The 26,183-nt window shown below is 38.0% G+C and overlaps 1 protein-coding gene across 5 annotated transcripts in view; it reads left to right on the top strand.

Annotated features, from left to right (window-relative positions):
- LRRC4C (leucine rich repeat containing 4C) overlaps positions 1 to 26,183 on the top strand; it is a 1,396,500-nt gene that overhangs the window by 1,137,222 nt on the left and 233,095 nt on the right. For all 5 annotated transcript variants that reach the window (XM_055143221.1, XM_055143222.1, XM_055143218.1 and 2 more), the window contains one exon: positions 8,893 to 8,987. The gene's annotated coding sequence lies outside the window, so the exon portion shown is untranslated. The remainder of the gene's footprint in view (positions 1 to 8,892; positions 8,988 to 26,183) is intronic.

Below are 26,183 nucleotides of genomic sequence, written 5' to 3'. Positions count from 1 at the left end.
GGCAGGACCTCCCCTTTGGGGTGTCAGGAACTACAGAAACTGAAGCCTGAGTCAAGTAGTTATCATCAAGTAATTATGCTCAGGGGCAGATATATTTCAGAGTTAATCAACTCCCAAATATTAGGAGCACAGCAATAATGGTTTTTCTGTGTTTAACCAAAGAACATTGCTCTATGGTGATGTATAAAAAGGCTATAGGGGAAACCGAAAAGCAAGTACAAATATACAGCACTTCAAATACAAAGCAGTATCAACACAAGTTCAGAATTACCAAAAAGTTTTGCTTTACAAGCAGTCAAGATTAACATGGGGAACTGTGACAATGCGAGGTAAAATACAAGGCAAAGATTACAAATAAACTTTAACTAAGTTTGGGATGCTAGCAAGGGCAATATAAATTCCTCTAGGAGGAGGAAAGGAGACAATACACTGATTAAGCCTAAATCACTTAGGGTTAATATCCAACACAAAGGGGAGGTTGAAGATAGACTTTGGCTAAATTAAGGATGTTAGCAAGGGCATGGTAAACTTCTCTGGGAGGAGGAAAGGGACAATTCACTGATAAAGCCTAAAGCACTTAGGGTTGATATCCAACACTTTCCTTAGCTAGTAATCCTTTTAAAGAATAACCTTAATAATATTATAGTCATTTTGTATGAACACAGTAAGAGGTATATTAATTTGAAGAATGGTACTTCCTGGGACTTCCCACTACAGTTCTCAGGCCAGGTTAGTTTTTCCTAACACCAGCAGGGTCCTTATTCAGTCACTATTTTGGGTTCATAACCGTCCTCTTAACTAATTATACTTCTTATAGTGCTTAGTCTGTCTCATTTCAAAGACAGGGTAGATTACAGCTTGTCCTGAGTCCACCCAAGTTACCTGCTGGGACCCCTCTTTTGGAGTCTTAGGAACTATGAACAACTGAGGCTTATGTCAAGTAAATATGATAGATGCCCAGGAATTAATATTATTCAGAGTTAATTCACTCCCATGTTACAAAAACATAACCTTAACTGTTTTCCTGTGTCTATACAAAAGAAACATTGCACTAAAATAAAGTATGCAAAGGATATAAAGGAAAGAGAAAAGCACTATTTCACGTACATACACAAAATCCAGAACCCTCAGAAGAATTTGACTTAACAAGTTACAGGGTGAGATTTGGGGATGATTGTGATTAACAGATAGGGGAAGGAGCACACAAAGGAAAGGTTAAAGATAAACACAGAGAATTGAGAGTTCCTGATGGAATTGGATATGCCTCAGGAACACTGTGGTGGGAGTAACTCAATAAACCTATGCTCCCTGTGGGGGAAGAAAAGACAAGCCCAAATTAAACCTAAAATGCTTAAAACTATAATTCAGGGGCTGGAGTGATAGCACAGCAGTTAGGGCGTTTGCCTTGCACGCAGCTGACCCGGGTTCGATTCGCAGCATCCCATATGGTCCCCCCAAGCACTGCCAGGGGTAATTCCTGAGTACATGAGCCAGGAGTAGCCCCTGTGCATCACTGGCTGTGACCCGAAAAGAAAAAAACACTGCAATCCAACACCCAGTATTCCCATTTCTTGAAGTTTACCCCCTCAAATTTAAAAATCATCAACATAGAAACCCTGCATGTAGATGTTTATGACAGCCTTATTCACAACTGACCAATCTTGGGAGCAAATATTCAGAACTGGAATGGATAGATGGAAGTGCACATAGCGAGTGGAATTTTATTTTTCTCTAAAAAAAGTAATGAATTATGAAACATGGAAATATATGGGTAATATAACACATATTACTAAGTGAAAGAAGCCAACACTACAGGCTACTTAAATATCACTCCAAATATACAATAGTCTGATAAAAGAAAACTTGCGAACTCAAACTACACAGTGTACAACGAATAGAGTGAACTCGGATATTAAATTTGTACCTCAGGTGATAAAGATTTGTCTAAATAGATTTGTCAGTTGTTGGAAATACCAACTTGGTATGGGTTGTGCATAATGGAGAGATTGTGCCTCTGGGCAGAGACAGGATATACAAAAAAGTTCCTGTACTCTGCACAATTTAAATTTTAACTTGAAGCTTCTCTATAAAATAGTTTATTAAAGCATACAAAAATATATCAGAATCTTTGCATCTGTTTCATTTTGTGGGTAGTGTCTTGAGATCTCTTATTAACTAGTCCCTACCTGGCCTCTCATGATAATTTTACACACACACACACACACACACACACACACACACACACACACACACCATTCTGAACTTTTGATTTGCTAAAAAAGGAAGTGTTAGTATTAAGATCTCTTATAAAATCTCCCCTTCACATGCTGAGAATTTCTTCTCTGATTTGACTGACTGACGTATATGTTGTCTTTTCAGCTCATTTATTCAGAAATTGCATTTATGATTCTCCTCCAATCGTTTTCTGTGCCTTTGATGGCACCCAATCAATATCTTCTTTCACCACAGGACACAGCATAATGTTTCACAATTGTTTATAAAATAAAATGTCTCTATATCTTTAAATAGACAATGAGTGTTTTTAGGGTAGAACTTGTGAGGTTAGCATAGGTCTGTGCGTATCATAGATACTCTGGAAATAGCTGTTGGATAACATTGTGAAAAAGGGAGTAAGCTCCGATCCTGGAACAGACCCAGGACTGAAACACATTCATGGCTAACTGCCCTTGGGGGAAGGTGTGTGCTGGAGCATTTTGCATCTTTACTGGATAAGGCCAACTTCATTCCCTGGTGATGTCAATATGGCAGCTTTCAACAACTTGAAAATCCTCTGGCATCACATAGAGTTTGGAAGCCTGTTATGAGACTGAGAAGGTGAGTCAATAGTCTCTTTCCCAAATTAGCAAGAATGGACATTGTCCAAACATCTAAAGCTTCATAATTCACAATGTGTTCCTCATTAATGTAAATGTTAATGTAATTTTAATACATGTTGTATTGATTTCAAACTATTTTTATATGACTGTGAATACATAACTGAGCTCTAATGGCATAATCTAAATTGACATGCCTTCACATCAACTTAGAATCTCATTATGCTTTAAAAAAATAAGAAATAGGAAGTCTCTCTCTCTCTATCTCTTTCTCTCTCTTTTTCTCTATAATCCTATAGGTCCCTGTGTTGTCTTTTAGTTATTCATTGTATCACTGTCATCCCATTCCTCATCAATTTGCTCGAGCAGGCACCAGAAACGTCTCCATTTTGAGACTTGTTGTTACTGTTTTTGGCATGTCAAATACACCATGGGTAGCTTGCCAGGCTCTGCCATGCGGGAGAGATACTCTTGCTAGTTTTCCAGGCTCTCTGAGAGGGATGGAGAAATCTAACCCGGGTAATAGTAAGAAAGACAAAGTTTTAGGAAATATAGGAAGGGCCTGAAAGCTATGGGATATTTTATTGGGGGGTTTTACAGTGTTTGAGACAAACTTGATGATGCTCAGGGGTCACTCCCAGAAGTGTTCAGGGGCCATGTAAGTGCTGAGGATAGAAACTGGACTTCCTGCATACATAGCATTCAACTCAACTATTCAGTCAGTGCAGTTATGGGAGACTTTGACATGGGAGTTATACGCAAGATATAAATATCTAAATGTTAAGCATAGCGGTCCAAATATAAAACAAAAATGGAGTAAATCTGGGGCATTATCAAAGGGTTTGGGGCGGGAGGCCAGAATAACTCTGACATCGACTGCCTGAGCTACAGGCCCAACGCCAGGATGCCTGACACTTGCCGACATGCTGAGTATGACCGAGAACCTTCTAGAGAACCTATGTTTTCAGTGTAATTTATTTGGATAGTCTTGAGCAGAAAAAAATGATTTCTGGATGAATTTTAATTTTTTTAGAGAATTGCTTATTGCTTATATAATGTCAACTATGTATAGAGATTAGTGTATTTCCTATTCTTTGAGAGAAACCTGAATTTTCTATGAAAACAATGAAATTTCACTGCAGTTTGTTAACTCTTGACAAGTGTGCTTCCTTTTAAGTTAGAAATTTATCTTTCTTAATTTAAAAAGAAAATAAAATGTCTAAATGTCATTGAGTTAGGCTCCCACGAAAGAGATCATGGGAATGATAATAATAATGAAGCGGATGGTACCTGGAAATTTTAATATATTCAACTAAAGATTTTCATAAAATATTCTCCTTTAACAAGTACAGCAGCACAAAGAAATGTTGCTATCTTTAACTTTGAACTGTGTCAAGAAAAAATTAAGCCACATTTCTGAATTTCCATGACATGAATATTATACTTATGGCCCTAGAACTCAGGTTTCTTTGACACCAAGATCTTTTTAGTCACCCCTGATTCATCTCTGGATCTGAAACAATATAGTGCAACTCATATAGACTCGTCTACAGCGATGGATATTTTTAAGACATGCACATAAGCATACCACTGAAGATTTGATGCTAGTATTTAGAAATTGGGTGGATGGATGAAATCCAGAAATTTGGTGTCTAGATTGTGAACACACTCTTTTTTTTCCTTCGCAACATACTGAAATTTGAATGAATTGAATCCTAAGACCTCTTCTAGACCCCATTCAGTGAGTCTGCATAATGATATGATTCACTTTGTTCTAATTAACAAAATGCCTGGTTCTCTTCTTCATAACCACCCACCACAGTGGTGTGGTGTGTATGTGTGTGTGTGTGTGTGTGTCTGCTGTGTCTGTGTCTGTGTGTCTCTGTGTATGTGTTTCACATGTCTTTGCTCAGCAGGCAGTATCCCGACCCCCCAGTTTGGCTCTCTGCCCTATGATGCATATGTACAAAGTAAGCATTCTGCTATTAACACACTTCTTTGAAACATGCTAAATACCAGGGAGAAACATTCAGGCTTCAAGACGAATGAAGCACATTTATTTCCCAGAACACAGAAATGAAATACAAATATCACAATCCCACAGAAACATCAGACAAGACCTTCATGTTTCAAAATGCAGATATTAACCAATGTGTTCCAGGACTTGGATAATATGGACCTGAGAAATCTTATGGAAATCGGATAGTTACTGGCAGATGCTAATATGTTTCGTAAAGCCAGAGCAGAGTGCCTAGCAAGAAGCTGTATGACTCGGGAGTCACACAGACCTAGTAATTCTACCGCTTATTATCTCTCAGGGCAATTGATTCCATTTCTTTACCTATAAAATATGAATTATAATTCCAAGTGTTCACCAGGTACTTAAGAGACTTAAAATGTAAATTAATTTAAAGTGTTGTCACAGTTATCAGATAAACAGTACAAACTAAGACTTGAATTGTTCCAGTAATCAGAGAAATCTGTTACACAAGTTTAAAGGTTTTCCTTCTGAGTAATGATTATCAGAGGAAAAAAAAGAGGTGGGGTAAGAGGAACAGGTAGAGGGTCCGCTGAACGGTGGTGTGTGATAATTAGACTCTCGGTGGCAGCATGGTGTGGTGTATAAAATTGTTCAAGTATGAAGCTCTATTCCTGGAATTTAAATCATTTTATAAAACAGTTGCTTCAATAATTTTTATCCTCATTTTTTTTGAATAGTGATTTCAACTATTGCTCAATTCTAAACTTTAGGACTTATTGTTTTAAAAGATAGTGACATATGACAAATTACTTGTAAGTGTTTTACCCTTAGAAGGTATCCAAGAATGGGAGATGGGAAGCTACAATGTGATGTGGGATGCTTCCTTATGAGTTTCTTAATATTTTCTATTTCCTACAGAACTTCACCATCTCCCCTTGACACAATAATAAAAAAGTTTAATAACTAGACCACAGGTCAGCAGATGTCAAAGGATTATGTTCTGGTTGAGTTGAAAACCTAAATATAATGAACTTTATGAAACTGATTTTTAATGATGCAGCCTACCAAGAGTATCCCAACTGCACAGCAGAGCCTGGCAAGCTACCCGTGACATATTCTATATGCCAAAAACAGTAGCAAGAAGTCTCACAATGGAAAAATTACTGGTGCCCGCTCGAGCAAAGTGATGAACAATTGGACAACAACAGTGCATTACAGTTTAAATTATTATAATAGTGTAATGTTATGTTTTGATGTACAAAATTACTACAACAATCACTACTAAAGTTCCCAAGAACCCCATTACTGCTCCTATGTCACCTCTAGTCCGTCATTGAATTCCTTTCATTCTTCTGCTTGGAATTTGAGTTCTGCAATCCAAACACATGGTTTTGTCATCATTTAATATTACCTATTCCCTGTTCTGTTTCTCCATTACCACTGAGTAGTAAATTCATTCAATTTTTCCTCCTTCTGACTTATGTCACATAACATTCCAAGTTGCAGTGAACTAAAAAGTTTTACATAATATTCCACTGTATATATCCTACCCCAGCTTCTTTGCCTGTTTGTCTTTCAGACATTTGGGTTGTTTCTAAATCTTGATCTTTGTATCCAATGCTGCAATAAACATAGTTACTCATGTATCTTTTTTAAAAAATTTTTATTAGTGGATCACTGTGAGGTACAGTTACAAAATTATGGACTTTCATATTTGCATTTCGTTTACATCCCTCCACCAGCGCCCATTTACCTCCATCAATGTTCCCAGAATTCCTCCCACCACCCCCACCTCCACCCCCACCACCCCACCCTGACTCTGTAGCAGGGCATTCCTTTTTGTTCTCTCTCCTGTTGGATGTTGTAGTTTGCAGTAGAGATATTGAGCGGACATCATGTTTCCCCTATAGTCTACTTTCTGCACACAGCTATCAACCCGAGTGGGTCCTCCCAACATTCTTGAACAACTAGGTGTTCCCTTCTCTATCTCAGCTGCCTTTTTCCCCAGCATGTGAGGCCAATTTCCAAGCTGTGAGCAAGACCTCCTGGTTCTTATCTCTACTACTCTTGGCTGTTAGTCTCCCATTCTGCTACTTTATATTCCACAAATGAGTGCAAACTTTCTATATCTGTCTCTCTTCCTGACTCATTTCACTCAACATGATACTTTCCATGTTGATCCACTTATATGCAAATTTCATGACTTCATCTTTTCTAACGGCTGCATAGTATTCCATTGTGTAGATGTACCAAGGTTTCTTTAACCATTCATCTGTTTTTGGGCACTCCATTTTTTCCCCAGATTTTGGCTATTGAAAACTAGTGCTGCAGTGAACACACAAGTGCAGATGTTATTTCTAGTATACCTTTTTGGCTCTTCGGGATATATTCTCAGGAGTGGTATTGCTCGGTCAAATGGGAGCTCAATTTAATTTTTTGAGAATCGTCCATATTGTTTTCCAAAAGGGCTGAACCAGCCGGCATTCCCACCAGCAGTGTATCTTTTTGAATGAGAGCTTTTGTGTTTGTTGGGTAAATACCAAGGACTAGAACCCCTGGTGGTATGAGCGTCCACTTGTATTTTTTTTCTTTGAAAAATCTCTGTACTCTTTCCTACAGAAAATGAACCAGATGACATCCCCACCAATAGTGCATAAAATTGTTTTTTCTTGGCATTCCAATCAATACTGGTTATTTCTAATCTTTTTTGATTTATGTCATTCTTACAGTTGTTTCTTCAACTGCTATCTCGTTGTTTTTATTTGCACTTTCCTGATATTAAGTGACTGGCCAGTTTTCATATGCTTACTGACTATGTGATTGTCTTTATCAGAAAATTGTCTCTCTCCTCATTTTGGGATGCAGTTTGGTTGTCATTGAATTGCATAAGTGCTTTATCTATCTTACATATTATCCTGTTTTATGATAAATTCTACACAAATATATTCTCCCATTGAGTAGGGTTTCTTTATTTTAGCTTAAGCTTCTTTTGCCATGCAAAGTCTTTTTAATTTAATTTAATTTAATTTTTAATTTCCATCTTTTTAACTTTGCCAGTGCAGTCAAATCATTAAAGACACACATAATGTTGCTTTTCTCAAACGAATATGTAAATCCTAAGTTCATTTGATAACTATTCCTTAGTATTATTTACCCAGAAGTAACTAATAACTCAGCAAAGACAGAAACAAGTGATTGAATATATTAATACATTTATAAAAATTTAGCTTGTAGGGCTATACAGCTAGCTCAGTGAACTGGAGGGCATGCTTTGAATGCAGGAGCCCCAGATTCATTCTAAGTCACCATGTTGTCCCCTAAGCACCACATAGAACAACCCCCAAGCACAGAGCCAGGAGTAGCCACTTATCCACATAGAGCCCCCCAAACAAACAAACAAGCAAACAAACAAAAAATCTTTAGATTTTAACAGAACATGAAACTTTTGCTGCCACAAATTCTTTCTAACCGTTCCACCTATATTAAACCATTTCCTTAGAAGGAAAGTAATCACAGAATTTGAAAGATAGAGCCTTAGAGGCAACTTTGCATAAATTCCCTTAATTTTATGTGTAGAGAGATTAAAACTCAGTGAGATTTGGAAACATGCCCAAAAGCTCCCGACTCATTATGCGAGAGTAATGGATGGAGTCCAGTTCTGATTTTCAACCCAATGCCTACATTTATTATCTTCTTTGTTGCTATAACAAGGTGGAAATTGGTACACTGTAGTGTATATTTGCTTTATGTTTGCTGATTTTCCAAGAGGTGCTCAGGTCTCCAGGGTGGGGAGTCGGGGTAGAATTTCCCAGTGATTTTCAATCAAGTGTCCTGACAGTTCAATGCTAGGGTTCGAGGATGCGGTGCTACTTGAGACCTAGAGGCCCAAGAAACCATCAGAGCCACATTGGAAGTGCTGCAACCCTTGTGGCTCAGCACTAGAAGTTTCATGACCAGGGGTCCTCTGGACTGTTACTCAGGATCTCATGTAGTGCTGGGAATTGAACAAGAGATCCGCTAAATTTGTTCTCATTTTTATAGCATGATTTAAAAAAATATTATGTTTTCTTCCTCCAGATTCCAAAGGAACATCATCTGCAGAAATCTGGAATACTTTGGTAGCTTTGGTTTGTCCCTGAAATATCAGGACCTGTTGGAGAAATTTTGATAAGGTTAGTTACAAGTGCGACCCCTCCATTCTCCTGTGACTTCTGTTCTAACCATACCAGTTTATAACCAAGTTTTAAGGTTCAAGAAGTTAAAAGAACAGACAAATGGAGAGCCAGTACCAATTTTATTAATGATGCACTTCATATCTAAGAATGTTGGCTCAGTGGCTAAAACAGGGTTGCAAACATCTAACCCTGTTTAGATGTTTGGAACTGGATTTAGATAGATTTTTCCATCCCAATCTTGGAAATTCTGGGCAGCCCCAATTCTCTTCTCCCCCAAGGCATATGCGCACACTCACTCACACACACACACACACAAACACACACACAGAGTTATCTGCCCTATGAATTGTCCATGGTGAAGTATAGTAGTCCACTCAACTCATCGGCTTATCTCTGTAACTGAAAAAGTATTGGTCCTAGGTTCACCAAATAATAATTCCAATGGCCAAGGAGAGGGAAACAGTAAAGAGACGCAAGAAAGAAGAATATCAGTGAGTTTCTACAGATGAAAAAAAATAGTAATAAGTAATTTGTACTTTTCCTAAATCCCAATGAAAGTTAGGAGAGACCTGCAAGCCAGGGAAAGGTCTCTTACAAGTGGCATCAGGATTTTCTTTGTCTAACAGCTGACTACTAGAATTTTTTCTTGGTGAAGGTAGTGCATCACTGTAATTTCTCCTGTTTTGAAAGGCAAGCCAGAATCTAGACAAAATTTTTGCAAACTTTTTGTTAGATGTCATGTATTTTCCGAGTCAAAATGGGCATATTCCTGCATTGTCAGGGAACAGATGATTCTCTCCTATACTGTTGGAATTTGTGCATTTCATTTTTTAAAGTTTACTACATATAGTTATGCTTAAGGCATCCTATTATTCTTTGAGAATGGTGTGAAGGGAATCATTATTCTAGGCAGTGAGTTTAACTAACTCAGTGTACTTGTTTCAATGGGAATTTGTAAGTGTAATTTAATGTCACTTGGATTTATTTGCTGGCAAAAATAAAATCAAGAGTAAGGAATTTATTTAAAGAATAGAAAAGGCATAATAAGCCTCAAGGAAAGTCAAAGTAAAACTTGGTACAGGACAATGTCCCAAACTAAGAATTAATAGAAGGTAATGGTAGCAAGGGGCTGGACCGATAGCACAGTGGGTAGGGGCATTTGCCTTTCACATGACCAACCCGGGTTCGATTTCTCCATCCCTCTTGGAGAGCCCGGCAAATTACTGAGAGTATCTTGCCCACACGGCAGAGCCTGGAAAGCTACCTGTGGTGTATTCAATATGCCAAAAACAGTAAGAAGTCTCACAATGGAGACGTTACTGGTGCCCGCTCGAGCAAATCAATGAACAACAGGAGGACAGTGACAGTGACAATGGTAGTAAGATCATTTAATAATTTCACAGAATATATAAATCCTTTCCAGAATTTTCTAGAAAAAAAAGTCTTGACCAAAAAACCCACTTGCATTTAATATGTGTGTTCATTCTTCTGATATTCAAGATCACATACCAAAAAAGTTATTTATTTTTCTTTTCTGATTTGCTTAAATTTTGATTTTTTTCCTCTACTGTAATGGCAAAGTAAAAATAAAATCACCTGAATCATTTGGGGTTCCATAACAGGGGCAAAGATCTTGATTAACCACTCTACCATAAATACTCACCAAGGTACAAAATGAAAATAAATTAGGAAATAATGCTTTGTTCAGGGAAGTCTATACTTGATACTGATGTTCTCCACTCTGGAATAGTTGCTGTGTCACCTTTTAACTTGAGTAATCTACAAATATATATGGCTATAGTGACATTTAGAAAGTTGATCATTACCAACGATTTCTGAAGTATATCTTTGAATAATGCCAAGGGACTACTAGATTGATTGACCTTTCAAATCTGACACTCTGAACTCACTTCTCCAAGTTATTATGCAAGCTTGAATATATGATTAAATCTTTAGAGATCCTGATCTTACCTTGTGTTCATTTTCAAAGGTAGAGCCATTCCTTGTCACCATACTTCTACTACTGTAGGGAATGTAAGCTTCTTATATTTTAAAGAGGAAGTTAGTTTCTCCCATATATCTCATTCAAGTAGTGGACAGGGGTATTTTTAACTTAAAATGCTATGCTAGCAATGTTTAACCAAAATAATCCACACATTTTTGACCTCATTATTGAGTATGTAAAATCATGTGTGAGCTACATGTTTTTTCAGTGCCTACCTATGAGTTGAAGAAGACTCTGTGAGTCCAAAAATATGACCAGAGTTGAAAACGTAGAGTAACTTTCTTGGCATAGCTACAGCAAGCAGAAAAATATGAATTGGAGAGAAAAGAGAAAATGTTTTCAGCTTTAAAATTTGAAGATATGTCTTCCTTCTGCTGAGATGTCAAGCTAGATATCCAGTTACAAATTAAATCCTAGGGAAAGTAAACCTACTCAGTAGAAAGAAACAAACTTTTCTACCAAATGAAAAAAAGAGTCAAAAGTTGGAAGAATAATAAAAGAATTTTTACAAAATGGAGCTTCTCAGGAGACACTAAACTTAATAATTCTTTACCAAACAAAGACCTTGAAAGAGGAATAAAATGTTTCTAGGTCAGTAGAAGTTCTGGCTCTAGTGAAAAAGCAATATGACTCTTAATTTAGATTCTTCAAATATGTTTAGAACTTCAAATATGTTTAAAACCTCTTTAAAAAGTTCAAGATATGTTCATATCCAACTCAAACAGAAGTGTTCTCATTACTTCTATTTTGTAAATGATAGTTGATAGACAGATGATTTAGGAATGTATGAGTCTAATTTTCAGGATATCTCTGCTCACTCGTTCTGGAATAAACAATTGATTTCTCCCTTTATCCCCAAAGTCTATATAACATATATTGGAACCTTGAAGAGTCAGAAGTAAAAGAAATACACAGTTAAAAAAATAACGATAATTGATAGAGCGATCCTACATAATATATCTACAGAATCTGGTTTCAGGGCATAAATAAAGCATAGCATAATCAAGTCAGATCATTCTGGAAACACACTAACGTTGTTTGCCTTGTGATGTGTGAAGTGTCCTATTATAATAGAGTCAGTGAAATTTTAAAAAAGTAACATTTTATGAGGCAGAATCTGGCACAGCAAGGTTAGCCTGACAAGCTACCCTTGGCATATTTGGTACGCCAAAAACAGTAATAATAATGGGCCTCATTCCCCTGACTCTGAACGTGACAGGGACAAATGAGACGTTACTGGCACCTGCTTTTGCAAATAGATGAGCAACTGGATGACAGTGATGCAGTGACAGTGAACTTTATATGAAGTATTTAGATATTCAGGAAAATTTTCCAATAACCTATTACAAATATATATCACTGTATCACTGTCATCCCATTGCTCACCAATTTGCTCCAGCGGGCACGAGTAATGTCTCCATTATGAGACTTGTACTGTTTTGGGCATATCGGATATGCCATGGGTAGCTTGTCAGGCTCTTGCCATGGGAGATACTCAGGAGCTTGCTGGGCTCTTTGAGAGGGACAGAGGAATCAAACCCAGGTCGGCCATGTGCAAAGCAAATGCCCTACCCACTGTGCTATCGCTCCAGCCAAATAAAACAAATTTTCTTTTCTTTTTGGGTCACATCTTGTGATGCACATGGGGTTAATAATGTCTCTGCACTCAGGAATTACTCCTGCGGTGCTCAGGGGACCATATGGGATGCTAAGGATCGAACCCAGGTTGGCCACATATGAGGCAAACGCCCTACCCGCTGTGCTATATCACTCCATCCCCATATATACAACATTTTATATATAATATTGGGCCAAGCCACACCCAGCTGTGCTCAGGACTTACTTTGGTAGGCCTGGGCTCCATGTGGAGTGCCAGGGATTGAACCTGTGTCAGATGTGAACAACAAGGACAGCCCCTTAACTGTTGTTACATTCTCTGGCCCCATAATGTTAAATTCTTTAAAAATATCTAAAAGAAAAAAATAAAACACTTTGGTTAACTATTACAACTCATCCCCTTTTGTTGCATATTAGGTGCCAACACGCAAAATTTTGTCCCACTTTGCATTGATATCCTAAGTGGAAATTGCCCTCTTTGTTCTAACGTTTATTTCTGATAGCTCCTGGCTACTAGGACTCAAAACTATCACCTTCTAAAAGAAAGTTTGTTAAATTAACAAACAACAAATTAGAATAAGTCAAAAGTTCCAAACAACCTTCTCAGATATCTGAGTCAGAGACAAGAAGTAGACATGTATTTCGCTAACTTGTAGTGGTTGCTTCTTTATGAATGATATTTTTTTATTTAGGAACAAAATAGAGTTCCAGTATTTCCTGGAAACATATCTATAAACTATAGACCCCAATGTCTAAGATGAGATAGTAATTACAAGTGAACCAATATTATTGCCCCAATCTAAAAAGAACCAAACGGATTTCTGCTATTATCACATTTTATTTTTTGGTAAAAACATATGCTTTTTCTAGTTCAGGCTGTCTGAGACATTGCTGTAATGGTAGTAACTGAAACAGTTGTTAGATCTGATTCATAAATTTCTTGGAATTAAAAAGAAAAAGTCTGTCCACATTCTCACAACTTCAGACCTTATTAACAAACTTTTTTTTTCTTTTTTTTGAGTCACACCCAGCAATACATAGGGGTTACTCCTGACTCATGCACTCAGGAATTACTCCTGATAGTGCTCGGGGGACCATATGGGATGCTGGGAATTGAACCCGGGTTAGTCACGTGCAAGGCAAATGCCCTACCCGCTGGACTATCTCTCCAGCCCCACTAACAAACTTTTAAACTATCAATTTGATGTGAAGCTACTCAGGAATATATTAAGCCCCAAGTAATGTCTCTTCATTGCTCTTTAATTTAAAACATGAATTAAAGCACACAATAGTGGCAAGAGTATAACTTAGTTGGTTAGTCTGGAGACCAATATGGACTGCTCTCAAATTTCCTTCATGTACACCTGAAGAGTGATCATTTTTATGATTTAACTCCCAAAAGTCAGTGAACAAGTAAATGAGTACATATGCTCACTTTCAGAATTTTCAATATACTATTACAAATAGCTCAATTATTTGAAAGTATAAAAATAACAACCATTATCCAGTCATGAAAATAATTCTTCTGCTCTGTATATGTAGATATGGGCATATACTCACAAGATTTTATTAATTTCAGAGCCATCATTAAAAATCATCCAAATATGATATCAGTGAATTGCATATATTACATACTTCTCTATACAAATGACTTTAATAAAAAAAAGTACTATAGCTTTTTTTCAGCAGAGCCTGGCAAGCTACCCGTGCATATTGGATATGCCAAAAACAGTAACAAAAATTCTATCAATGAGATAGACTTACTGGTGCCCGCTCGAATAAATCGATGAGCAATGGGATGACAGTGACAGTGACTATAGCTTTTTTATATTTATAATTTTAAAATATAAATTTATATTTATATTTATAATTTTAAGCAAGTCTTAAAATAGACATGTAAGTTCATAAAAAGAAAAGAATAAGTTAAAAACCAAGGGAAAAAGTCTACAAAGTTTAAGAAATAACCTTTTTCCCTCCTTAAAAGGCAATCACAAGAATGTCTAACTCTTTGGGGTTGGAGAGATAGCACATGGGTTATAGGACTTGCCTTCAGCTGACCACCTGTTTGATCCCCAGCACTGTATATAGTCTCCCAAACACTACCAGTGTGATATCTGAGCTCAGGGCCAAGACTAGTCTCTGAATATCACCAGATGTAGACAAAATTCTCCCCTTCCCCACCAAAAATAATACTACTCTCAACCCTATATTGATTTTGTGCTAGAAGGAGGCCTTCAGAGAAGATGGCTCAGTGGAATGGCCACGTTTTCCTAGTACTGGGGCTGAGCTATGCTCCTAGAGTCAAAAGTTATCATAGCGACAATACTTTCTGCCTGTTATTTTAGTTCATAGAATGGAGTTTGCTGAAGCTATTTGAAATCTTGTAAATTGCATGAAGAGCAAGGAACTCCATACAGATGTAAAAAGTACCAGCTGTTTATTGACAAATAGAACTAAGAGAAGAGGGTAAAAGAGGGCAAGAGATTGAAAAGAGATACGGAAACATTTGAAAGGGTAAGGCCATACTCCTAGTGCTGCTTCAGAACAGAGTAGATTCAAGATTATTCACTGTGAAGTGAAAATGGGGGTATCAGTGAAAAGATCAAGCACATGAGTTGCAAAGTAAAATAGCAGAGGCACCATTGTACAAGCTCATAAAGTACAGACGCCAAGGCATCTGCTTAAGGAATGTGCCAAGATATGGGCTGGAAGACCCTGTGGCCTTGTATAACCATTATCACACTGAAGAACAGCTCAGTAGGGGCTGAAGTGATAGCACAGCAGGGAGGGCATTTGCCTTGCATGCAGCTGACCCAGGTTCAATTCCCAACATCCCATATGGTCACCCAAGCACCACCAGGAGTAATTCCTGAGTGCAGAGCCAGGAGTAACCCCTGAGCATCTCTGGTTGTGACCAAAGAATCAAAAACATTTTAAAAAGTTCAGTAATCCTCAGTCCACCCTGACATGTTAACAAGAGGCTATCCCTAGACATGTCACTTGGGCATCTGGATTATTTTAAACTGAATATACTTGTGATCTTGCAGACTCATGAACCTTCTAGTATTACTAACCTAGAAAAACAAAAAGCAGTGATATTGCCCAGATTTAATACTTTTGTCATAAAGTAACTGTCTATCTGATAAATTGGTCTATCTGGCAGGGTAAGCAATCTAGACCATATGGTCTTTATCAGATGACTTTCCCCTCTCTGCATTGTATAAATCCCCTTCTTCTCTTCTTGAAGGTGAAACCCCTCCCTATTCTATGATTAATTCAGGTTATGAATAACTGGATGATTTTTGTTCCCCTTTTCTTGGAATCTATATCTACATATTTAGTTTTATTTTCTGGTACCGATCAGTCTGTTGTTAATTTCATTTCTCAACCAGCTAGAGACAAATCCACTGGGCTGAAGGAAAATTTCCCTCCTTCCCAACAGAATCTTTGACATCAACTTAATTACTCAAGGAAATGTCCTTAAAATTTATCTTTCGTTCATTTTTGTCCTTTCATGCAGACCACTGATCGCACTCAGTCTCCTAGAATATCCTATCATCAGAGAGCGTTCATGGAAGAGTTAAGTGTCCCAAAGATAATGAAAAGAGATTGAACTTAAGTCAAATACAGCATCAGTTTCCTAACTCTAGAGTTTGTTTTTCCCATAGCATTCTTGAACAAACAGAGTTAAAGTGCTAAGACTTCCTCTTCAAACAAGTTTTGAATGGCTATATTCATGGTGGAGTTTGCTTTTCCCAGTCAACTGGGCATTACCATTACCATAAAACAAATGGCAGTGAACAGTAATGGAGACAGGAATTTGTTATATCTGTAAATGGAATTAAGCTTCTTCACATGGATGATTTCAATAAATCTTCACAGCACCATATCTACTCTGTTTTGAAGATAAAGATACTGAGGAGGAATGGTTAAAATTATTTGCTCAAATTGGTTGAAATTAATAGGGGCTAAATATGGGATTAAATATTGACAGGGGCCAGAGAGATTGTACAGGAAATAGGGTACTTGGCTCACAAGTGGCATACCCAGGTTGAATTCCTGGTACCACATATTGTCACCAGAGTACAGCAAAGACTGATGTCTGAGCATAAAGTTAGGAGTAATCCATGAGCACTGCCACTTGTGGCCCCCAAACTGTGAGCATGTGTGTGTGTTTGTGTGTATATATACACATATATGTATGTATATATACACACATATATATGTATATATACACATATATACATATATACAAACATATATATACACACATATATATAATTTTTTGGAGGTTCTAGCAGGGGAGCACAGCTACACATATACCCTCGACCGAAGGCCGGTCCATCTCTATTCGGGGAATAGTTGGTCTTGGAGGCTCAGAAGGGGCTCTGAATGGGCCGTCGGGGCTGAGTCTGCTCCCAGGGTGCAACTTTATTAAGCTAGGTTTGTATTGTCATTGAGGTTCTTCATGTGATCTGTTTTGGATTTAGTCATATTGGCTTGATTTCTAAAATAATCTCTTAATTTCCCGGGGCCTCTTCCATCTTGTTGGATTATTTTGCCACTGGGTATTTGAACAAAGTGGCAGGTGTGTGTATCACTTTTGTCCAACTGTGCTTAAGAAATTAATTTTAAATTGATATTCTGCTAATTTTTCGTAATCTTTAAGAGGTGGAAAATGAGTATAAGTGTATGTATGTTGACCTAGTTGTTCCTTCCTAATAATTCCTAAAACAAAAATTGAATAGGATCTTATATCTTGTGGGGGAAAAATAATGGTAGGGGTTAGTTCAACATTTAGACACTTGGGTGATGAAGCTGATGGATTTAGTTATTGTTGTATTTTATATACTAATGGCTAGAGTGATAGCATAGTGGGTAGAGTGTTTGCCTTGCACACAGCAGACCCGAGTTCAATTCCTGTGTCCCTCTGAGAGAGCCCGGCAAGCTACTGAGAGTATCCAGCCTGCAGGGCAGAGCCTGGCAAGTTCCCCATGGTGTATTAGATATGCCAAAAACAGTAACAACAAGTCTCATAATGGAGACATTACTGGTGCCTGCTCGAGCAAATCAATGAACAATGGAAGAACAGTGCTATATATAATTATATATACATATATATACATCTGTATGTATGTATATATATGCAGTGATTAAAATCATCTCATTATTATCAACTTTTCTGACTGTATAAAATAATACATTATAATGCCTATGATAGTTATTGTTCAAATGAACCAGAAATTTAAAAAGATTGGCATCAGATGTAATCCAGCAAAACCCTCTCAGGAGCCAGGAGTGATTCCTAACTGCAGAGTCAGGAAGAAGTCCTGAACACAGATGGATCTGACCCAAACCAACTCCCATCCCAAAAGAACCTGTTTCTTGCTTTTTATTCTTCTTATACTTTTTTGAATGAGAGAGAGGAGTTAGTGGGTTGTAACCCCCATTGATCAACTTTTAGCTGGTTCAATGTTGTTCGACTCCTTTTATCCCTTTGCCCTAACTTAAGTAATAAATGAATGATACATAATAGAATACAAATGAATTTCGTTATAGAAAAGGGATAAACATTCCAAAGAATATAGCCTGGTATCTTAGTATTGTGGCTGAAGGGGAGGAGCATACATCTCTCAAGAATGTATTTGGCTTGGGTTCCCGTTAAGAGCATTCTGATGACAGACGTAGTGCAGTGGTGTGGGCCAGAAACAAGAGATCTGAAGTAGCCAGGCCTAGTATCAGCTAGAAGCTATAACCTTTCAAAGTCCTAACTAAAGGGGCAAAGGATGGAAACAAGCATTATAGAACCCAGCGAGACTGTGCTGAGGAAAGAGGGGCCAAGGTGTAGGAGATTCTGTGTCTCCCCAAATCATAGCGGGAAATTGCTGGTGCCTCTTTTTGGAGAACCCAACCAGATGCCATCAGCTGATGAGCCTGAATGGTCACAGATATGGGTGGAGGCAATGGAGAATAAGTAGCACAGTTTTTGTTTTTATTTTTACAATTTCTGCAAATTCCTATGTGAAAGCTCAATATTAGAAATAAAGTTATTCTACTAGTCAAAAAAAAAAAAAAGAATGTATTTGGTAAGTGGTAAACAATTGGTAACAGAGGTGAAGTGGTTATTACCTGCTAGGCCTCAGCTGTTCCAAAGTACGTTGCAGTCCAGAGTTCTTCAAAAATAAAATACCCGAGAAGGCAAGCTATTTGCAGGTCTATTTGTAAGTGATCCTATTTTCTCTATAGGTAACAGGAGATTTTCCCTAAACTTTGTCACCGTCATTACTGAATAATCACTCACTCATTCAACATATGTTTTTTTTTTGGATATACATCCCATGTCACAGAGCTAGCCCTGAAGCCATTCAGGTGAGAAAATATTCTCTCATGTGAAGGGATGCAAGGATGAAGCCTAGAAAGTTAATATCTTAATAGTATATGGTAGAGATGAGAGGAACAGATGCACATTAACATAAAGATATATATGCTTGCCCACATATATGCATATGCTATCTTGCCATACTGTAGGAGAGAAATATCAATCACACTGAAGATATTAACAGAATGTCTGGGAGACTTCCGTCTTCATCAGAGACGATTTCATGGATGAGTTGAATTTTGAAAAACACTCTGGAAAAAAAATGACAGAATAAAATACCGTGGCCCAGAATATGGAGACATTTCCTGTTTTGGCAGAGATAAAGATACCAAGAACCTGAGATTCTCAATATCTTTTCAGAAGTGTAATTTTAATTAGACATAAGCACAGGTACACCCCTTACTTATTCTGATCAAATATCAGAACATATGTCTGTGTTTTTTGAAAACCTTTAACCCAGAATTCAAGAAAACATTCCCTTCAAGTATTTCCTTAGAATCAAAAATCCTTATTTACAAGATACTATAAAATTCATATCATTAATTCAGATAAGTAAACATTAGTCAAAATCCATTCTCAAAGGCTTTGATTTAGATCGAACTTTAAAATCCAGCTTTGCAGCTGAACCCAGTTCATTTCCCAACACCACATATAGTCCCCTGTATATTACCAGGAGTTATCTCTGAGCACTGAGCAAGGTATGCCTTAAACACTGCTGGGTATAGTCAACCCTCCACCAATAAATAAACAACTCACTGTATCACTGTATCACCGTCATCACGTTGCTCGTCGATTTGCTCAAGCGGGCACCAGTAACATCACCATTGTGAGACTTGTTGTTACTGTTTTTGGCATATCAAATACACCATGAGGAGCTGGCCAGGCTCTGCTGTGCTGCCAAGATACTCTCTCAGTAGCTTGCTGGGCTCTCTGAGAGGGATGGAGGAGTTGAACCCGGGTCGGCCGCAAATGCCCTACCCGCTCTACTATCGCTCCAGTCCAAATAAATAAATAAATTTTAAAATAAAGTCTCAACTTTGTCAATTACTTTCCCTCTTTTTAATTTTTATTGAAGGAACAGTGCTTTACAAATTAATTAAATTGTCAGATTATGCAACACGACACCGTCACTGTCATCCCGTTGCTTATCGATTTGCTCGAGTGAGCACCAGTAACGGCTCTCATTGAGAGACTTATTGTTACTGTTTTTGGCATATCCAATCCACCACGGGTAGCTTGCCAGGCACTTCCGTGCAGGCAAGATACTCTCGGTAGCTTGTCAGGCTCTCCGAGAGGGGTGGAAGAAGCGAACGCCCTACGCTGTGCTATCACTCCAGCCATGTGTATCTCATATATGATATTCATCAGCATAATGTTCTAGTTTCCATCCTTTCTCATACAGTGTACACCCTCTTCTATGCTTTACCCACCCTTCTCCCCTTCTTGCAACCACTGTTTCGGTCTAAGAATCTAAGTGAAGTCAACTTTTAAATGTTAAAAAAAGGGGGTGCTGGAGCAATAGCACAGCGGGTAGGGCATCAGCCTTGCACTTGGCCAACCCAGATTCAATTCCCAGTATCCCCTATGGTATCCAGAACACCAGGGGTAATTTCTGAGTGCAAAGCCAGGAGTAGCCCCTGTGTATCGCTGGGTGTGACCCAAAAAGAAAAAGAAAAGTTAAAAAAAGTTCTTTCTCTCTTTAGACTCTTCAATGAGAAGTATACTGCCTAGCAGAGTATGCCTGCTCATTAAATAAAATTTAGGTTATTTTTCATATTTCTCCACTGTTTCATTAGAAATGTAATGTAAAAATCCTGCATACACTATTGAAGCACTAGTACTATGACATTTTCTTTTTGTACTAACAAAGTAAGTCTGCTAAGATGTCCATATTGTATAGAGACTATGGCAAATAAATGTGGTATCATGATGAATAGGAAACTATCCCATATGCAAGAGCAATCTGTCTACAGGAAGTCTTTTTTATCAAACCACAATCCCTATTTAGGGAGTCTGATTTGTTCTTTTTCTCTAAATTCTAAGAAACAGTGGGTCTCAAAACCATATTTCGGGTGCCAGGAAATGGAGCTGTGGAGCCATAGTACAGTGGGTAGGGTGGTTGCCTTGTACATGGCTGATGCAGGTTCGATCCCCAGTAACCCATATGGTTACTCGAGCACCAACAGGAGTGATCCCTAATTGCAGTGTCAAGAATAAGCCCTGAGCACTCCTGGAAATGACCCAAACCAAAAACAAAACAAGCAAAAATATTCTAAGATGCCATTAGTCCAATGGACTTTTGAAGCATATGTATGGTTCACAATATATGTCCTAAGTTGAAGAGATAGCTAGGCAGGCCTTGCATGCTGGTGATCTGTGTCTAGTCCCTGGCAAAATACATAGTGCCAGGAGTCACACCTTGAGCTAGCCCCTGAAAATCCATCCTTGGATGTGGTCCTCCAAAATAAATTAAGTTGATTATTCTAAAATAAAATATTTGGGCTAAAATGATAGAATAGAGGGTAGGAGGTTTGCCTTGCATGCAGCTGACCTGGGTTCTGTTCCCAGAATCCCATATGGTCCCTCAAGCACTGCCAGAAGTAATTCCTGAGTGCATGATCCAGGAGTAACCCCAGTGCATTGTGGGTGTGACCCAAAAAGCAATATATATATATACACATATATATACATATGTATATGTATATATAATATTCTAGCACAAATGGCCAAAAGTATTTGTTAGCTATGATGTGTTAACATCTGACAAATATTTCCTATATGTTAATTAGAATATAGTCCTTTTGCATATTGTTCATGCTCAAGGTATCCCTTTGAAGATAACACAATTTTATTTTTATTATTTTAAGTATAAAGAAACAGTACAGTGCACCTTCCAGGGGCACACTGCTAGTAAATGCTCAATTTGAATGTGGAAGTTTGACATCAGAACTCTGTTCTTTCAGTTCTGAACAGGGGTTCAGGCCCTTGCCTTGCTTGTATTGAATCTTGGTTAGATTCTTGGCTCCACATATGGTTCCTGAGCTCTGCCAGGGGTTATTTATGAGCACTGGGAAAGAAGTAGCCCTGAACACTGCTGGGCAGAGCCTAAATATTGACCTTCCAAGCCACAACAGCAAAAACCCTTTTACTCTTCCAATTGCCTTGCTAGTCACATACTGCTGACAACCCGGCTCTATCCTCATACTCTCTAGGCTCTGCACTGTAGCACTGTCCTCCTGCTCATCGGTTTGCTCAAGCGGGCACCAGTAATGTCTCCATTGTGAGATTTGTTGCTGTAAGACACTTAAAATTCATAAGCACATTTAAATTAATGAACTCATGTATCCACCCACACACACCCCCACCCACCAACCAATCCCCCCTCCACACACAATTCTTTTCCTATTTCCTTATCTGCTCTGTCTTCACTCTCTCCACCCATTGGGTCTCCCATAACTCCTTATCTTTACTGCAACTCTAGATTCTTCATCTCCCAAAGCAAGCAAAAAAAGATTCATGTAGAATGAACACAGCTGTAGCAGATTCTTTCGTAGAGCATAACTATTCTACGTTCCCCGTATTAGTGTGTACCTTAGAAGCTGGAATCTACTTTTCCACCACATAGATGTAGGAGAGCTTGCTTTTTCATTTAAGTTTTGAGATAGACTTGGATTAGTTCCAGTGTTTGGTTATTGCAGATAAAGATGCTGTGAATGTTGGTATACAAATTTTGTATGGACATATGCTTTCATGATAGACATTTGGGAGTATATATATCTAAGGACAAAATGGCTGGATTTGATAAAATACTCAGGCAGTCCATCTTATCTGTGACCAAAAATAATACCCGAATACTTCACGCTTTAATTGCATCACTCTGGACCTTTCCATTATCATTTTCTTCAAAAAAGTTGTAATTGTACATCCTAAGGTCATAATCCCTCTCATTATGAACTCTGTCGACTACTTGACCAAGCTGTTTGTCATCATAAGTAGCATGTGGTCATGCTATTTAATTTATTTAACATGTTAGTCAACTAACCTAATTGACTCAAATATGTTGGTCCCTAAGAACAAAACAAAAAGGAATTAAAAACATGAAAAATCATTAAGTCACCAGAGTTTGTTATTTTATCATATTCTATCTCTTGAACAAAAATGTAGATAGTGCCCGGAATTTTATAGGTGGAAACAGGCTTATAGTGGTAGTCAGGTTCACTATTGTAGTTTTCTATTTCTAATGTAACAAACTTAATGACTTAATGCAATACAAGATGGTGCTGTAATAATTTTGGAGCTCAGAAGTCCAAGACCAGCATAGAGAGGATGGAATGAATGTTGTTTGGTTGGGTGACCTTCTGTTGGAAACGTGTTTGGAAAATGAGCGGGTTTGCCTTTTCCAGCTCCCTAAAGTTTACAGACCCTTTACCCATACCCAAGCCTGTCACTGTGGGATTTCCACATTGCTATCCTCACTTTCATGTTCCTGCCTTCTTGTAAATTCCCTCCTTATTATATTAGACTAACCCATATAATCCAGAGAAAAGTCTTAATATCCTTGACTCAGTGTCACTTCCAAGGTTCTATTTTTTGAACTGTGGTAACACGTCTACGTATTCTATGATTGTCTGGAATGGGGGAAATTACTTAGCATACAACTATAATAGTCTTGATACTGTTAAGTGGTCATGTTGGCTTTTGACTACATATTTCTCAGATGAAAAAAATGATGATTTTTCTATTTATCACAACCCTATTATATATACAACATTTCTGTGTACAGGCTTGTCTATATTTAAAATAGGAAATTCCACCTATCATAACAAATGAGTTGGGGGTGGGTGGTGGGAAACATTTAATTTCACTTGCAACTTGCATCATTCCTCCTAGCAATTGCCTTTGTGGTGTGTAAACATACAAAAAAAGAAGGGAGAGGGGCACCACACCGGGCACAGGGCAGTGGCGCTCTATCTCTCCCACCGCCCACGTTCAGTAGTCTCCAGTCGCTTCCTCCACCCCAGGGAGGTTGATGGCTATGATGAGGCAGGCGGAGGAAGGAACGAAGGCCAGGCTGGTTGGTCTTAGTTGCAGTTTATTCCATTCCCATCTCCATTCTCCTCTGAGTCTCCTCCTGCTTCTTCCTTCCATGCTACTTCATTCTCCTCCTCTGGATCTGGATCTCGATCTAGCTTCTCCAGATCTGGCACTGGAACTGGCCCCCAGCCTAGTTAAATCCCCAAGCATGAGGGCTTGGGACTTACACATAGGTGTGATCACAATCAATAGGGGTAAAGTTCTTTTCCTTAGGGGATGCTGCTTCCCGGACAGATTCTCTTTCAGTAGGATGACCCACCCAAGGGTGGAATCCCATGGGTGTGCTTCTCCTCTCCTAACATATAACTAACATATAAGTATTCATAATATTAATCATTTTGTATGGACATAGCAAGAGATGCATTAAGCTTATAGAATTGCTCTCCTGGGGTCATCTTGATCTCAGACTACAGTGCTCAGGCCAGATTAGTCTTTTTTAGCCCTAGCAGGGTCCTAGTCTCGTCGTTGCTTTTGGCTCATGACATGACATGTCCATGACCAAGCTCTTAACATATAGTTAAGCATTAGGCACTTTGACCAGGCCCATCTCGATGCCAGGGTAGCACATAACTCACCACTTGCCCTGGGTCTGTCCCATCCCTCATAGGGACCCTGCTTTTGGGGGTGCTAGGAAGTAAGTGCAGCTGAGGCTTAAGTCGAGAAAGCAGATGCCTGGGAGTGAATAATATTCAAAGCCAATTAAATCCCATGTTACCAAAGCATATTAACAACTGTCTTTCTTTGTCCATACAAAAAGGACATTGCTTAAAGTAAACTATTCAAAAGACAGGAGGAGAGGAGAAAGGCAATATTAACTTACAATACAAGTTCAGTGTCCTAGAAAGGTCTGACCTTAGAAATTAACAGAGTCTGATTAGGAGAAAAGCTGATTAACTGGTTGGGGAAGAGAGCATAGAGAAGTGGTTACAGATAGACAAAGGAATGGGAGTGACTTGGGAGCACTTTTGTGGGTGTGACCTGATAATCCTTGCTCCCTGTAGCAAGGAGAACAGGACATACCAATGTTGTCTTAAAATGTTTAGAGATTATTACCAGATATGCCTACACTCTTTTTGGCAAGGGAGAAAGGACAAACCAATGATATCCTACACGTGGTCTTCCCTCTGGGTTAATAAAACAATACTGCAGATTTGCTTATACATCCTTTATTTGATAAATTTCATTTTTAACCAAAGAATACGGATTCCATCAGTAACCAAATTACTTAATAATTTTATAACAACAACTATAATTCTTTCTCAGCTGTTTCTACATGTGCAAAGAAAAGTAAAGAATTAAGGCAGTTGTATGAATAATTTAAACAATAAACCTCCATTGGCTCCATTATCTGGTTATTTCAATGAGCATCTGGATATAATTTTAATATTTTATTCTTGAACACTTTTGTTTTACATTAATATTTCTAAGCATTTCCTTCTAATAAGTCATTTATTGCTTTCATGTCCTAAATTCAATTTAATAAAGATGTAATGAGCAATTGATAGATGCCAGAAACTGTGTTCCTTTCTGTGGTAACTGAAAAAACAGAAAACAAAGAATCTCATTCTCGTGTTTTTATCTTGTATTTTTAGTCAAACAGTAGAGATAATAAAATTATACCAGTAACTATGCAAATGGCAAAATGTAAAAGTCAAAAGTATTTCTGTATATCTCTCTCAATCACAATGCCTAACCACAGCCTAAAGTTATTTTCATTCCTGTAAACATAGAGCAAAATGAATGTTAAGATTGTGTTTTTTGGGGGCTGGAGAGATAGCACAGCGGATAGAGCATTTGCCTTGCATGCGGAAGACCCGGTTTCAATTCCCAGCATCCCATATGGTCCCCTGAGCACCCTAGAGGTAGTTCTTGAGTGCAGAGCCAGGAGTAACCCCTGTGCATCATGGGGTGTGACCTAAAAAGAAAAAAAAATGTGTTCTTTTTAAAAGATATATCTGTCATTCTGTTCATTAAATTTCTGAATTCCTAACATTTACAATTCATTCTCCATATAATTTAGGGGGAGAAATATGGGAAATATTTAGAGGGATAAATAATATCTCATTGGAAGGAATTAAAAAAAACTTTTAATAGGAAA

The sequence above is a fragment of the Sorex araneus genome, chromosome 6, assembly GCF_027595985.1.
Source record: "Sorex araneus isolate mSorAra2 chromosome 6, mSorAra2.pri, whole genome shotgun sequence".
Taxonomy (NCBI): Eukaryota; Metazoa; Chordata; class Mammalia; order Eulipotyphla; family Soricidae; genus Sorex; species Sorex araneus.
This window is presented reverse-complemented; position numbering and strand designations above follow the sequence as displayed.